General features: G+C 36.6%; 1 protein-coding gene across 3 annotated transcripts in view; it reads left to right on the forward strand.

Annotated features, from left to right (window-relative positions):
* Positions 1-6908: 6908 nt before the first annotated feature.
* myt1lb (myelin transcription factor 1-like, b) overlaps positions 6909-18256 on the forward strand; it is a 167409-nt gene continuing 156061 nt past the window's right edge. For all 3 annotated transcript variants that reach the window (XM_084096011.1, XM_084096013.1, XM_084096012.1), the window contains exon 1: positions 6909-7046. The gene's annotated coding sequence lies outside the window, so the exon portion shown is untranslated. The remainder of the gene's footprint in view (positions 7047-18256) is intronic.

Raw genomic sequence — 18256 nt, forward strand, 5'->3', positions numbered from 1 at the left:
CCATGCTTGCATGAAAAGCATTGAATTTAAATACATTTTTATTATTCATTCAATCCCGAAATAGAATGCTGAAGTAAACGCTTGCATGCTCACTTGTAATGCAAAAGTCGAAATAAGGGAATTATTCTGATTGCCAGTCTTGAAATTAACTGCTTGTTATTTCAGTACTTTGCATCCCTCAGTTACTGTGAGCATGAAATCATTTAATCATCTTTGCTATGGTGAATTTACGCTCCGAATCCAGTAACGTTCGATTCACTAATCTTTGGCAGGCGTATTTGATTTCAGCTGTAAGTGGTACGAATGTCATGTGAACTAAATGTCTATTTTTGCTCGCTGTCTGTTGTGTGGCGCACTATAAAACCTGACCTAGTTCCTAAAATATTAGTGTGCTGTAGCTGTACAGCCCCCCTCATTTCAAAGCCAGAATTCCCCGCTCCTTCAAAACACAAACCTATTTACAGTCATCTCCTCTATTTCTCACAATCTCCAACTTCCAGCTGTGCTTCAGCTATTTTTCAGCGTAATATTGGTGATAAGATGTCAGAACATGGGCTGATGTTCCTTCTCCCAGGGCTGCTCCTCTCACAGCTCTGGGTTGTAGTCGCTCCACGCCACTCCTCTGCGTGCCAAAGCATTGCTTTCTATCAGAAACAACTGGTGTCAATGCAAAAGGGATGTGAGAAGAATGAAAGTGACAGTTTTTTAACCACTAAACAATAAAATTAAAATAAATTTTACATTTTATTTTTGGCACAATGCAGATGTGCATGTGTACTGTATGTAGTCGGTGTAACAACTTAAATTCTGTGAGAGAACTTATGGAAATATATATGCTTTTAGAAAATAGGAAAATGCTGTGTTTAGCACTAGTGTTGCTGCTAGTAACAAAGATATTACTGTACTTAAATTACAATTTGCAGTAGAGGTGCTGGAACTGCTATTTATTAAATCATGTTGCAGAGCCATGTTGAATATAATGCTATATATGTGTGTGTATGTATGTATGTGTATGTATGTATATGCATGTACTGTATATGTATATATATATTAGACACACATACATATACACACACACTCACTGTCCACTTTATTAAGTACACCATGCTAGTACTGGGTTGAACCGCTTTGCCATCAACGCTTCAGCCTTCAGATCTGTCTTAATTCTTCATAGCATAGATTCAGCAAGGTGCTGGAAACATTCCTCAGATTTTGGTCCATATTGACATGATAATATCTCACAGTCGCTGCAGATTTGTCGGCTGAACATTCATGATGCGAATCTCCCGTTCCATCACATCCACCACATTTGAGATTTGAGTAATGGTGTGTTCTCCTGCTGGAAGTATCCATCAGAAGATGGTACACTGTGGTCATGAAGGTATGGACATGGTCAGCAACAATACTCGGGTAGACTGTGGCGTTTCAACGATGCTCAGTACTAAGGGGTCAAAAACGTGCCAAGAAAATATCCAACACACCATTAAACCACCGACACCAGCAGCCTGAGCTGTTGATACAAGGCAAAATGGACCCATGCTTTCATGTTGTTTACGTCAGATTCTGAGCCTACCATCTGAACGTCACGGCAGAAATCGAGACTCAAGTTACTGTTGTCTTTCTATCAGCTCGAACCAGTCCGGCCACTCTCCTTGGCTTTATAGCCCACAACGTTTGAACAGTAGTATAATTTATTCAATATAGAACAGTTAATAAAAAATAATCAAATGAGAATGTTTTGTATTTTCATGCTTACAATATCACTAACAAAGTCACAGGAACAAACACACTCAGAAACCAAACATAACCCTGACAGTACTCCTCCCACACGGCGTGTCCTAATGACGTACATTTTGTTCCTGTGACTTTGTTACTTGAGTTTCATTTCAGTTTGACCTTATTACTCTGTTAGTCGCTTTAGTTTTCAATTAGCTCCACATGTGTCTCGTTTAATCTATCTATCTATCTATCTATCTATCTATCTATCTAGAATTAGCTGCAAGGCGGGATTTCCACTGAACTGGTTTGGGGGAAAAAACACGCGTCACGATCACATTGTTAGCTTAGCAATATGTAATGATATATATTACTGAATCCATTCTCAAAACCTCTAAATCTGATGTTTAGAAAAAAAGAGCATGCTCACATACTGTTGTGAATGCATTCTTGTGTCAGTAAGACACGGGGAATGTTTGCCGTCTTCTGACTGATGAGCAGAGCTCATGCACACGTGTTTCACAGTTTCCACACAACTTACTGTCAGGAAGACGAACAGCTCAGTGATCATCCACGCACAACCACTCCATCTCACGCAAAACCAAGCACTTTATCTTTAATCACTTCCCTGTCATTTTATGTCGTGTGTTCACGGATATCATATTTTCTAATCACCTTCTAATCTCATTTAATCATTTTTCTTTTCAGCATCAGTAGATTAAAGATAAATAAACTGCATTGTCGGAAGCAAAAATAAATTTAAAGGCATTTAAAGCATTAATAATTGAAACTCATAATCACTTAAAACAAATGACAAAAAACTGAGAATAGAATGGCAATTTCGTGACAAAATTAAAACATGTAAAAGCTAAAAACGAACCTCAGAAATGAGTGATTTGGAACATTATGCTGCCGCTCATTAGCACGACTCACATGCAGAACCATACATGCAAGCACTGATTTCAAAGGAAGCAAACATAGATATGTAGCTAAGCTAAAAATGTTATATTGTAAGCATGGATATACAAAGCACTCTGAATATCAGGTACAATAGTCAACTTTTCAAAAGTTCAATAAATTGCACATCTGTTCAAAAGTTTAATGGTTTTGAAAGAAGGCTGCATTTATTTAGTCAAACATACAGTACAATTATGATATATTATTATAATTTAAATAGCTTTTTTTATGTGAATCTATTTTAAACTGTAATTTATTCCTGTGATCAAAGCTGAATTTTCAGCATCATTACTCCAGTCTTCAGTGTCACATGATCCTTCAGAAATCACTCTAATATGATGATTTAATTTGCTGCTCAGGAAACATTTATGATTATTATGTTGAAAATCAGTGTTCATATTTTTGTGGAAACTGTGAAACATTTTTTTTTCTGGAATATTTGATGAATAGAAAGTTCAAAAGAACAGCATTTATTTTAAATATAAATTATTTGAAACATCATAAATGTCACTTTTGATCAATTGAATGCATTCTGGCTGAATAATAATAAAAAAGCCTGAACTTTTGAACGGTAGTAAAGAGATTGCAATTGTCAATCCTCTTATATTATCCACCATCTTTTTTTTTCTTTTCTTTTTTCTTTTCTGCATAGAATACATACAGGCCTTAGAATTTGGCCAAAACAGAGAAATGAGAAAGGTTTTTATTAGTTATGAAGGAAATAGCGGAAATAACAGAAATAACAGTAGAATTGAAATCTACTGAGAGACAATACTAATATATTTGTGTAATAAGATTCATTATAGCATAGTCTTTAGTTTACATGTAGCAGACAAGTGCCACACATGCTGAAAATCTGATTTGTTTATCACTAAAACATATTTAATTTGTAACCAATAATTTTTAAACCAAAAACAAAATTCTAATATTTGCAAACAAATTTGTCTTGATGCTGTCATGAAATAAGAGTTACAGTGCAATCCTTTCCTGTAGTAAACCACTGTCTTTTCCTCTGCCCTCCTTTAAAATGAAGAATGGCCTCAAATTAAATTAGCAGCATCCCAGCTAACAGGGAACGTTCTCTCAAAGTTATTAACAAACGTTCTTTCGAAAATCAAAAAGACATCTGGTCCCCAAACGTTAGCACAAAAGCATTCAAGGAATGTTGTTTTTTCCTGAAAGTTTATCTGGACGCTTGTCTAACGTTTTTAAAAACCATTTGTTTCAAAACATTCAGAGAACGTTCAAAAGTAACATTCTCGTAACGTTTGCGAAATCACAAAATGGAACATTCCCTTAATGTTTTCACTAACGTTTGCATAAATAAGCAATTTAAACGTTTTGAATGATCAGAAAACATTCAGAAATACTATTGCATTACTAAATGGGAACGCTATCGTAACATTTTTCATGCATGTTTTTGTTAGCTGGGATATCACTTACCAGCCCAACACATGGACCCGTGGTGAATGTGCGTGGAGCGGATGCATGGATAGCATGGCTTTTGTCTGGGAGGAGACAGATATATCTGCCGGAGCAGAGGACGTTGGCTGGCGGTGTGAATTGGCTGCTTCTTAAGCCAGTTATCTTCGCGCTCCACACTGCTGGTGCTCTGCCAGCGCTCACAGTCCTGAGTGAGGAGGACATTAATGAGTCGTGGAGGGCTGAGACGGGCTACACCGCACCACTCTCTCTCTTCTGCAGGAAAATGATGTGTTTTTGAGATTCCCTGATACTAGTCCAAGTAAAGCATGAACCCAGCTAACAAAAACATGTTCCAAGAACCTTCTGCCAATGTTCTTATTAAGTTATATTAATGGAATAAAAAAAATTATAACATTCATTCAGTCATTAATTACTCACTCTCATGTCGTTTCAAACCCGTAAGACTTTCGTTCATCTTCGAAACACAAATGAAGATCTTTTTGATGAAATCTGAGAGATTTCTGTCCCTCCATTTACAGATACACAACTGACACAAGTTCATAAAGAGATTGTAAAACTAATCCATATGATTGAGCGATTTAGTCCAAATTTTCTGAAGAGACTCGATCGCTTTATATGATGAATAGATTTAATAGGCTTTTATTTACATTTAAACATTCATTACTCACACATCAGTTGTTGTAAACAGAAGTTCAAGTAGAATAGAGCCAATGAGGTTCATTCTCGTGTGACACAGCATGTTTGAGCTTCAGAAAGAGGTTTGGTTGAGCTTCTGTTTATGTTTGTTGATAAATGTTTATATGTTAAAGCAGCATATGTTTTAACTGGAAGTGACACCAGAAGCCAGACACATTAAAGTTCCCCTGTAGTCAATAATTGTATCCCTTAAAACTCATCTTTGATCACCAAAAGAATTTTGCATGAAAAAAAAATTCTTCATGCCTTAAAATATCTTGAATGTAACTCTACACTGAACGAGCCTATGATGATTGAATCTGGAAATAAAGCAAATAACTGAGAAAAATATGAGATAGTCCTCAGAAGACATGTCCGTAATTTATAGCAAAACATAGCATTAATTCGATCTCAAGCAGATTCATTAAAAGGAGTTATTACTCCACCACATGCGTGACATCATTAACCAACGTGGTTGAACTACCAATTTGCAACAGTAAGGTTTCGGGAAACAGTCGTGACTAGCTAGTTGAATTCTTCAACAATGCATTGTACTATGGTAGTTAATCAGCGAGTTACGTCGTTGTACAGGAAACGCAACCCTGATTGGTTACAAGGTAGTTTGTGACGTCAGAAACACCAGCGATTTCAAACCGTGTTTTTGAGACTGTCTTTGGTTCACTGTAGCCTGGTAATACCAAAATCTGCTACTTCGCTTTGCTTTGTAGACAGAGTCTGGAAGGGCATAATTGAAAAGTGTTTTCTTTCTCGCGGTGGGGGGGGCGCTTGTCTGAAGTTTAAAATCATTGGTTACCTGTAAGCCAATCACATAATGTTTGGTTATGACATGTGTTATGCGCATGCTCAGCCACATTTAACTTCCACTGTAAACACATGTATGATGCGAAAACAAAACCATCGAGCGAAATACCGGAGTGAACATGGCTGTGAACGACTTTTGCAGATTATGTGAAGTAAATCTACGCATCCGGTACAATCAGCGTCTACGTCACGGCTCTCAGCCCGCCCTCTGTTCGTTGATTGGCCGGCTGTTTTGAGGCCGGAGGAAAACGGAAAGATAGGTCACTGTCTCAGACTGAGTACAGAAGCGAACTGAAATTGAGCGGAAGTACGAAGTCTGACGTAGTCAGGCTAGGTTCACTGCAGTTTTAAGGAGAAAATACTCAGCAATGGTGTCGACTTATGAATTTACACATGGTTTGTCTTAAAGCATATTAAAAACACCACATAGACATATAAACTACATTCAAAACTTGAACTTTATGACTTTAACAAATGGCCAAGTTCACTCTTAGCCTAGCCTACATAAGCTGGGTAATGTTTACAGAATGAAAACGGAATGCTCCTTTACCGTTTGTATAACTGGAAAAAAGAAAAGAACAGAAAAGAAAAAAACCTTTAGAGAACAATAATTAACGGTTTCTTGACCGTTAGCAAAACATTCTTAGAGCATATTTGTGTTAGCTTGGAAGAGCACAAGGCCTATGGGAGGCAGTGATGCTCGAGAATACAGTCTGCGGCTCGACACACACACACACACACACACACACAGCGAGGAAGAGAGACAATTCAGTCCACGAGACAGAGAAGGGAAACGCATCCGAAACGCTCTCATTCGCGCAGTCTCCAATCTATTTCTCTCTCTCTCACTCACACTCACACACACACATACACACACACACAAACGCGCGTGTTCTGGTACCAGGAGGCTCGCGCTGTATTGTTTCGGCGGATGGGTGGAGGAGTACACACACACACACACACATATACACACACACACACACACAGAGCTGAGGATACAGGCATCACGCTGAGGGTAAGCGCTCCACATCTCGACTCTGACTCACACACAGCTGATTTTTTCTCTCTTCCTTTCTCTATGGCGGCATCCTTTCGCTCCTCCTCATTGGTGCTACCCCCCCCCATCTCTCTCTCTCTCTCTCTCTCTCTCTCTCTCTCTCTCTCTCTCTCTCTCTCTCTCGAGCTAGCTCCAGGCCAATTGGTTGCCTGCCTTCAACTGCTCTCTTCCTTCTCCTTCTGTCTGTCTGTCTGTCTCTGTCTCTCCTCTTCCTCCGTCTTCCTTCATCGTGTGAAGAATGATTAGCATACAGGAGGCGAGAGGAACTTTCCAGCGCGAGTGAACAGGAGAACAAGTGAGCGAAGGGAAGATCGTGGGAACATACAATCAGGAGCGATTGGAAAGTTTGAGCGAAGGCAGCATTTCCATACTGGTGGGTCACTCGTGGTTTTATCTTTCTGGCTGGGTTGAGCTCTTACACTGTGTGTTTTATTTCAAGTTTTATTTACAGTGCACGTGTTACCGCCAGGAGCTATTTAGGCTATTATAGGCTACTGGATCTTAAGATAATTAGCCTATAATAATATAATTATTCTAAAAACAAAGAGAGGGAAACATGTCGTGCTTTGTTAGATTAACAAAATGTAATCAGGTTGATTTAGTCATAATTCATAATAAAAATAACTAAATAACACCTTTTAACTTGATAATTTAGATTTTTAGGACAAAACATTTTTACAGTGCAATGATTTTCTTACTCTTGTATTCCAGTACAAATATCTAAGTCAAGAAGATACATTTACTTGAGAAGCAAAATTGCATATTAAGTCTTCTTTTCTGAGAAATGTAAAATTTAAGTGATAATATATATATATATATATATATATATATATATATATATATATATATATATATATATATATATGCCAACAGGGTACGGATCATAATTTAGTTTTAGATATAATTGATACATTTTTAAACAGGACATTTTCTTTTCATGTAAATGTATAAATGTTTATATATTTGTACTGGAAAACAAGACCAAAATATTGAGTAAGAAAATATTTGTTTTCTTGCAGTAGAAGTAATATAATGTAAGGTACGGTTAAACGAGCACATTTGAAAGGGTGAAGTTCAGTTCAGAAGATAATTTTTCCTAATGCACTGCAGTTGATTTGCTCTGTATCAGCCAGACTACATCACTACTGTCTGACTGTGTGTTGGACGTCTCTCTGCACATGCTGCTGGAATATCTGTGGTTAATGTAAGTGGATGTTGTGAGTGAGAGGTAAACATGTCTCTCAGGTCACGAGCTGTTGGGCTTTTTCTCCAGAAGCTTCTAAGGCTTGGTTTCTTGTTTGAAATGGCACTACAGTAGAGTCCATATGCTTCTGGGTTGGACTTACTGTAAGGCTGGGCTATTCGACTTCCTCATTGCTATGAGAGTTGTAGAGATAACTGTGCGCTGCTGGGAAACTTCTGTTTTCTTGAGATGACTGCAGATAAGCTGTATTACATGATGAATGCACAGATATGCCTTCAGAAGAAAGTGATTTTAAATACAGTAGCCATTTTTCCTTCATTAAACATCAGTTGTATGAGCGTTCCCCACCCCTGCCTATATATTTTGAGTTGCATATTTGATTTTCATACTTTTGTTTCTTTATCTTAATCATGTGTCAACATCAAACTCTGAAATAACATTAGTTGATCCTGATATTTGTAAGAAACTGCGGTAACACTTTATTTTACAGTGTCCATGTTACACGTTACATGTAGTTACTGTATAAATTATACATAATTACATGCAACTAACCCCAAAGCAAACCTCAATCCTAATCCTAAACCTATAGTAAGTACATGTAGTTAATTATTATTACACAGTGCTTTAATGCATAATTACACTGTAACACGGAATCCTTTAAATAAAGTGTAACCGAAACTGCACATGCGAAGGACAGAAAATGTAACAACCCAGCCAACACAAAAATGGGTAACACTTTATTTTACAGTGTCCTTATTACATATGTACTTACCATAGTAATAACAGTTAATTATGCATAATTACATGCAACTAACCTTCAACCAAATCCTAATCCTACCCTAACCCTATAGTAAGTACATGTAGTTGCTTAATATTACTCAGTACTTAAATATATAATTACACTGTAACAATGACACCTTAAAATAAAGTGTAACCCAAAAATGTTTAAGAGCGTTTTGCTATTGTTCCAATTAAGTTATGAAAACGTTTCTGGATGTTCTCTAGGCATTCAAAACGTTCTGTTATTCAAATGTTTTAAAGCATATGTTTCTTGGTTATATGAACATTAAGGAAACATTGAACATTCTTCAAACATTTTGGGAATGTTACTTTTGAATGTTCTCTGAATGTTCTGAAACAAATAGTAAGAAAATGTTAGAAGAACATCCAACTAAAACATTTAAGAAAAAACGCTTCATTAACGATGCATAATTAATGTTTTTATGTTAACGTTTTGAGAACCTTGAGAGAACATTAGCTAAAGTTCTGAGAAAGAACTGTTTATGAATCAGGGGAATCTTTTTTATAATGTTACTTAAAGACAAACTAAATAGTAGCCAAAAATGTTTTTAAAATTAGCATCAAGATAAAAAACAGTCCATCTACTTTAGGTTAAGTGAAGCAAACTCTCTTTTTCGTTGTATGTACACAGACTATTCTCAACACTGTGTAGAACTGAGACAAAGTGCACTTTATTTTGTGTTAATTAATGATCTATATTATAATTCTACACTATGAGTGAAAGCCCAATGTATCTGATCTAGTAATACAGAAATAGTGGAAACACACATTGCTTTCTTGTATAGACATTGACATGCATATTCTATTCTATAGTGAACATTCTATTCTATATTGAGCCATGCAATTTTCAATAAGAATTCAATTCACCCTAAACAATTTCACAACTGTGTCCATAATTGAGTCTACTGTATATTACTGAATACTCAATAACTTGGAAGAATATATAATTGTAACTATATATTATATTATATTGTATTATATTTTATTATATTATTGACCAAATTCCTTCCCATGTCAGGTTTTAGATACTTCTGTTCAAAGAAATTTGTAATTTCTTCTATTATGATAAACAATCTTCAATTTGTGATTCTGACCACAATAAAATGACACCAGTTTTACTCACTTTTTTACATGTTCTTCATTTTTGAGAAGAGCGTATCTGCAATCATCTGTGTTTATGGAAATTCTAAATAAATGTGATAATTAAGGCCAATAATAAATGATCTACGAATGACCAGAGCACGTTTACATATTGTACAGTATAATATATTGTTTACTTTGATATGACAGTCAAAGCTCAAAATTATTGAAATCAAGTCTTACGTCATGCATGTGCAGTGTCTCTGGTAGGATAGAGATTACTGTATAAATAGCACATCCAGTATATGTATCCAAGTATAGATGTTGTGTAAGGCAGAGAGAGCATGAGGCGTGTGCATAATACAACTCAGTGTGTAACTGTGATTGAATTGAAGAAAGAGCCTTCATCTGATTCCCATTATGCTTTGTTTGAAATACTGTTTTAATTGCTGCAGGTGATCAGTTCAAACATTTCAGCGAGAATTTGAAACGTTCACTCCTAAATTCTGGCATTATTTGCGCACCCTCTTATCGTTTCACGCCCAGATGCTGTTCAATTTTCAAAGGAATATTAAAGTCTTTGTGCAATTCAGTTTCACACAATATTTGGAGGGACAGATCATCAATGCATAATGACTTAAATATCAGTGTACTACACACTGTTATGGTGTTTTCATTGACAGATGTGGTCACTATGAACCATCACTTAAACACTTCAGTATGTCTTAAAGATCTCAAATAACAATCCCCATAGAACAAAAGTAAAAGAAGCAATTTAGTTTAAATTTAGTATTTTCATTGTGTGCAGAACACATGCAGACTTGCTTTACTGACTGCATATTATTGTTTTATTCACTTTCTTTTTTTTGTTAGTACATAAAAGAAAATATGATGCATATTTTAAAAAGACTTAACAATAAACATTAAGGTCTCTTTGGTGGTGGTGTAAAGTATTTGAGTAAATGTAATCAGTTACTATACTCAAGTAGTAAAAATAACTTTTTGGCTACTTTGTAGTTGTACTGAGTATCAAAGATACTAGCAACTTTTACTCTCTACTTGTCTAAATTTTTTGAATAAGTATATGTACTCTTTACTCCAATACATTTGTGATGTGTAATGCATTTTACTCATTACATTTTGCATGGCACCTAACTTTTTCTGCAGCAGTTTATTCCTGCTAGAAAAGAAGGGATATCGCCATCTTCAGGGGATTGAAGGTACTGCTTGTGCGTTTTGCCGTCAAGCCGGGTTCACACTGTATGATTTTGGTCACGATTTGGCCAAATTTTGCAAATCCTAAAAGATTCCTCTGATCCTAGGCTAAAATCTGAAGTCTTTGATCGTTAGTTTGACATGTTCACCGTTTCAATAAAATTTTACCTCAGACGAAATTCTGTCGGTGTCAGAAGATTTGACTCTCAGTCCTGCAGTGTGACTAATACGACGACCGTCAAATTGTCTTCATTTTCCAAACAAGCCATGCCCAAAATGAACTTTAGAGATTTCTTTGTAGCCACTATTTGAATCTCTCATGTAATGCAGCTCACCGTCACTGAACGTGTTATTGATGATGTAAAACTTCGGACGAGTTTTCTTGCGTTTGGATTGATCTTGACTGTCGTAGAGTCTGGCATTAATGACAACTGAGATCTTACAGTTGGCACGTTTCCATTACAGATTTGCGCAAAACTTTTGCGACTTTTTCTAAATGTTGACAAAAAACTATTGCGAAATGATGCCGTTTCCATTAACCGATGTTATGCGACTAAACGTAATTTTTTCCTCTCGCGATAAGTCATTCCAAAAATCATGTCGACGGATGTTGGTAGGTTTATGTATACCAGCCACCACACTGGCCATTATTATTAATCGAAGGAGACGCATGTGTGTATCCAAGCATTAATGGCAAGGAAAGACCCTTAGCCTATACTTGGAGTGGCACATATGAGGTGTTTCTGGGTGTTTCTCCCTCATTTCTGCTTCGAGGTCTTGATTGTGGCATTTCTTTGAGGTTTAGAATCCATTATTCCTGTAATTCTTTTGTCTTTTATGAATTTAATAATCTGAACTCTTGTCTCATATTCTGTCCAAACACACCGCGTCATCTACGTCAGGTGACTGTAAATGCACAAAAACTGTTTCCATTGCAGTTTTGCGAAATATTTCTTTTTCGAATTGCCTGAAAAACCTCCTCATGCGAGCGTAAAAACCTTTTTGCGATAAATGGGAGTTTTTGAGAAATTTCCGTGTTTCCATTGGGAGTATTTTCAATTCGCAATTTCAATTTGCGCAATTTGAAGGGTAATGGAAACGCGGCTAGTGTGACATGGCTTACAGCGAGGATCATGTTCGTACAGTCTGACAAGCAACAATCGTAAAGGACTATTATAAATGTGCATCTGGCTTTACTCACCCAAACTTACGCACAACGCTACTTTACTTGAATGTGAGTGCATTAGCAGGTAGTTGCTGAATCACAGGTGTTTCATATATGAAATGAGGACATGAGGACAAACCAGCATGACTATTGAAATTTATCAACATTATTTAATTTATCCGTCATATTGAAGAGACCTTTCTGGCTATAGAAAGGTAGAGGCAGACTGTGATAAACTCATTTCAAAATAGATGAATTTCACACTGTAATTGAACTGAACTGAATCAACTCTGTACTGAATAAATACACTATTGTCTTTTTACAGCTGCTTTGCAGAATTTTAATTTGTCTCATACTTGAAGTTTGCATTATTGATCGTTATAATCCTGTTTATTACTGTGAAGCTGCTTTGAAACAATCCGCATCGTATAAGATGCTATATAAATAAAGGTGACTTGACTTGAATAACGCCACCATTTACGGTATTTACGGTTGTGCTGACGGACCGATGGCTGATCTTTATTAGGCGTGAAGGCCACATAAGTAATTTGGATCATGATTGATACGTGTGACGTTCATGCGTTCTGTGCGAGAAAGAGCCTTCCCCATCATCATCCATATCAAAGCATGATCTATATCTAAACAGTGAGGCCAATTAAAAACCCATCTCGACTGGAGCGAGTCTGTAACCGAGAGTGTGGAGTGTGAAGCAGACGAGTGATTGATACCGTCGCTCACCTACAGACACAACATTCATCTCGCTCACCTGATGGCACCACAGTCCCAGCGTGTCAGAAACACAGGGATCTGCATGAGTTATGTGCTCTGCAGCCGTAGGGTTAGTCATCGCTGTTCTCCAGAAGAGGAAGAGGAGGAGGAGGATTACCGCTGCCTGTCTTTGAGGACTCCAGCGTCTTTTGACCAGGCTTAGTGGTGCACTGCTTTAAGAGAGGATGCTTTAAGTGCATCCTGATGTTATTCTCTGCTGCGTGAGAATTGTGTCAGAGTTGGAACTGAAAGCATTGTGAATGTAGGAGCAGGGGGTCATTTGGTTTAATTTCACTTGAACGATGAGGTGAGACAATTAACTAAAGCTAGGGATCTTTTAAACAGTTTAGATATATGACATTAAACAATATGGATCTACTTGGAATGACATTAGAAACCAAACATCAAGAAAGACGCATGAGGCACTTATTTTATTTAATATATTGTACATTTACATTTGACACTTGGCTGAAATATGTTGATCCAGGAACATGTCTTACCCGGCAAAATCATTGTGGATGATGGATGGATGGATGGATGGATAGATAGATAGAACATATAACCTGTATTTAACCTTACAGAAGTGGTCTAAATCAGAGTAAAACATTTTTTTTTTAAAATCATTCAGATTCCATGTGGATTGTGCTGTTCACAAAAAAGTCGCATATGACCAAAATAATCGGATTTGGGCCACTTTTGCCTGCAGTCTGAATGTCATGCACTAAATACTGCTGTTTCCTAAAACACCCGCTAGTACGGAATAAACATGACTGTTCAGCACAAAGATGAACACAATTTAATATGTGTAACGTTATAAATTAGAATGAAGTTCAACACTGAACCGCTTCAACCCGTTGACATGTTTGATGATGTTTCTTGAGCATCAAATCATCATATTAGAATGATTTCTGAAGGATCATGTGACACTGAAGACTGGAGTAATGATGCTGAAAATACAGCTTTGATCACAGGAATAAATTACATTTTAATATAATATGAAAATATATTAAAATAGAAAACAGTTCTTTAAAATGTTTTATAGTAGTTCACAATATTGCAGTTGTTACTGTATTTGTGCAGCCTTGAGCAGATTTCGTTTTTTTCTAAATCTTAATTATTGCAAACTTTTGACTGGTAGTTTGCTACATACAGTAAATGAACTCATTTGCAATGGCTGATTCTTTACAGTTTGTGGGTAGTCATACCCATAATTAATGTCATGGTCGGTATGAATGTGGCTGTGTTTACACTTGGTATCAACATCAGAAAGGACATGGCGCGTTTACATTTGTTCACATCAAGTGGCCTCTGTATCTGAATAACTGGATTTCTGTTTGCTGCGGGATATTTTAATTTGGTCTGTAATAGGCCTTTACCACGGACGCAGAAGCTTCAAATGACCTGGTAGCAGAAAACTACTTTCATTTAGACTCTATCAATGGCAGTGCCCATATAGCACGGGATTTTTGTGGTTTATTCATGTACAATTGATCACAAATAGGGCATTTAATCTACCAATTTAAGTTTCCCAACATTAATCTTGTATGATGATGAGACAAAGAAACATTTTATTCCGACGCATTTCATGATTGAAAAGAGAGCGCGCAAGCATTTCATTCACTTACTTTACTTTCTGAGACAGTCTTAGATCAAATTCATTGAAGGAATATTTGATTATTTAAGAATAACTGATCATGTTAAACGAATCATATCATCTGGGTTTAAGTGCAAAGATTATAGTGTGCGAAGAAAAGGCTATATTGTAGACAGAAATGGGAGATTATTTATAATAAACATGCTGAAACAATAAAAACATATTATATATATATATTTTTTTTATAGAGATGCACCGATTGATCGGCTGGTGACCGGAATTGGCCAATTTTCACGTGATCGGCCATAACCAGCGATCGGCCGGTCAGTCTGACATATGCCGATTTTATGCCAGTCAAATGCACTCGGGCGCCGCATGATTAACCTTTTGAGCGGTACGGCCTCATATATGGGATTTTTATGTCTGTGCCCCTGAGAGTACGGTGCCACATTTAGCATGTTCAGTGACGTCGCATCCCTGCCAGATTCAAACTGCTTTCGCGCGTTGGCTGGCGCTGAGCCAGAGTCGGACGCGTTCAGCGCTGTCATATATCACAACTAAGCAGTGTTTTCAACCTCATAATGTTTATTTTAGATTTCAGATAATTAAATACACATAAGCACGAGTAAAACAATACATTTGGAGTTTGTAAAATACACACTGATGTCTGTGGAAGCAGCAATAACAATCTATTCAAATATAATTTGCCGACATGTGTTATTCATATCAGACAAACATAGTGGAAGTAACTATAAAGTTTACACTATTCTTCTCAGTTCACCGGCCACTTGCATTTATTTCGGGAGAAACTGATGAATTCATGTGCTGTAAATCCGACTGACAGGACAACATTGTGGCGCCCATCTCATGTTATAGATCAAGACACACTCACTTACACGTATTTGAGAATCGGAATATCAGATAGGCTAGTTGATGACATGGTAAGCAAGTTTGTAAATATTTGGAAAATAAAAGCGACACATCTGTCATACAGTATTATTGTGGCTGCAGTGTATCGCGTGACGCGTCGCCATGGAAATATTAAAGGGAACGTTCGCCTTGAAAAAACTCACTCTGGGGGTGGGGGGTGGGGGTGTCAGTTAGAATATATTAAACTTACGCGTGAAAGAGTTAAAGAAAAGATCGAAAATAAATATTTGTGTGTTCTGTAAAGTGGTTAGAAAAAAATTAAATCGGAATCGGCAGGTCAAACTCAATGAAAAATCGGAAATCGGAATCGGCCTAAAAAATTGTAATCGGTGCATCTCTAATTTTTTATAGTGTATTCGTCTGTCAGTCAGTAACTTGAGCTCTTCATTTAAATCTCAGACTCAGCTGACAGTCTCCTCGTTCAGATAATGTTGCACAATTAAAATGAAACACACAGGGAATACCAAGTAACTCTAAATAAACAGTTTTAAATATTGACGTTTACTGTCAAGTTTAAATATATGACGCCGACGGCTGGATTGCGTTTACATTACACTGAGATCCACTCACAATGCGTTCTCAACTAACTCCGGACAGGATGACATTTCGATCAGAAATGCATTTATGCTTGTCTTTTCAGTGTGAAAGTGTGGACAGCATCTGGATACAGGTTACATGTTAATGTAAAGGTAGATCTTTGGCCAATAAGGCTTTGGCTCAGTTGAAATGAGCTGCTCATGCAGGGGTTTGAGCTATAGAGATGTTGGCAGCGTGTGATCCTGCATTGTGCCATGAATATCACTAACATCACGAGTGTCAAGAGTGTCACCGTCAACAACTCCCTTACTGTTGCCATTACACACTGTGACAGCTTCCTGGGAAGTTTTCCTTTAGTAAGCTTCATTAAGATATTAATATTTCAAAGGATATTAATATTTTCATGTTTGTGATCCATCCGTCCATCCATCCGCCAATGCCATTCTGTGGGGTTGTAGGATTAGAAAATCAGTCTGGAAATCCTTGGAAATGCTAATTCAAGACTTTCCGCTGGATTTTTAACCTCTGTCTTTGAATGTTAATGACATTCAGTGTGCATGTCTGCCAATGAACAGGAGCGTTCCAGATGAAACGTTACGGAGGCAAAAATAGTCCTCCCCGCACAGGGCTAAGAAGAGCAGAGCGATATTGAAAAATGATTACAAAACACCCATCCATAATTCATCAAGCATATTGTTGAGGGCGCGGGACTCTTATTATGGCTGCTCTTTAAATCAGATTTGTCGGTTTTGATCAATGTAAAGTCTTCTAGTGACACGACTGAAATATTTGGCAAATATTACTCTGTCTAATGGATAATGGATTAAGACAAGTGATGCCACTGGGGATGAATGTGTAATAGCTGAAGGTAAGAGTACAATCATGATTTGAAGCAGATTTTCTCACCTCATTCTTGCAAAAATTGTTGGATTTGACTTTGAAAAAATACACAGAGCAAATTATAATCCTCAAAGATGATTATTAGAAGTTACTGTCATTATTAAGGAACAATGCTTTTAATTTATTTTGAAAGTAAGATAAATGCATTTACATAGATTAATGGTTAACAAATGGGTTTAACAATTATTAACTATACCATATTGATCCCAATCCTAAATGTGTGGTTACCAATAGCTATTTATCTTTACAAATCCTAAAGCACAGTGATTTTGGAATCACAAAGTGATCATTTATGGTATCACTCAGTGCACATTATAATTGAAATGTTATTTTAATAACCCATGACTTTTCTCTTTCAAAACATGTTGTAACTGCTTAGGTTGCTAATATCATTCAATCGCCCAACATTTCAGTCAACATTCTTGTGCTGAATGTGTATCGCTGCAATTTACTTACAACAAAGTTGAACTCTCTGAGGCCAGTGTAATTGTGAACATTTATAATACCGATTGAGACTGTAAGAGAAATGTACTTCTGTTTGCACTATTTCATCAAAATAATGATTCAATGATTCAAACTATTATTTTTAAATGGAAAAATGTCAAAGCATAAACCGAAAGTACAATTTTATATTTTAACTTCTGACAATGGCTTATGTAAAACTAAGAATCATTAAGAGATCCAAATGTGATAAACATGGTGATATGATTATAATGACCAATGTCCAAAACCCAACTTTTTGGATTTTGTGTCATGAAAATGTTGAAATACTGTGCTTTGTATAAAAACACTATGACAGACTAATATGCTTTAAGTGAGGCTGTCAGAGAAAAACCGTCATACAATTTTCACTATTCAGGAGAATGAAAAGCTAAAATGGTGAGATCTGTCAGCCAACAAATGAAGCTCACTTATTGTTGATTGCATCTCTTTCCATTGTACGAAAACTTTTTTGTGTGTTGAAATTACACATTTAGCTACAAGCACGATTACTTTTAGCTATTGATTTCTTTCACCTCTGCTCTTTAGGCTTTCACAATGCCTTGATCGCTCATTTTGACATTCATACAATCAATCAAATGGACTGCCTGTACTGTTCGCTGTTCAAGCATGAGGTTGAGCCTCAAATAAAACTCTTTAGACTTTCAGAAAAGATTTGAAAAGAAGACAGCCATCTCAAAACTTGTCGACCAATATTGAAGGGTCTTTTTTTTATATTCATTCAATATTGGAATACTGTACATGCAACAAAAACTGTCTTTGCGCTTTATTGGTTGCATGCTTTCACTGTAAAAAAAAATTACATCCCCCAAGTCAAAAATTTCAAGTGACAGATAACATCTAAATTTTTCAATTAGTCTGACGTATTATTTCTAATTGAGCTAATGT

The sequence above is a fragment of the Abramis brama genome, assembly GCF_963993115.1.
Source record: "Abramis brama genome assembly, chromosome: 21".
Lineage (NCBI taxonomy): Eukaryota > Metazoa > Chordata > Actinopteri > Cypriniformes > Leuciscidae > Abramis > Abramis brama.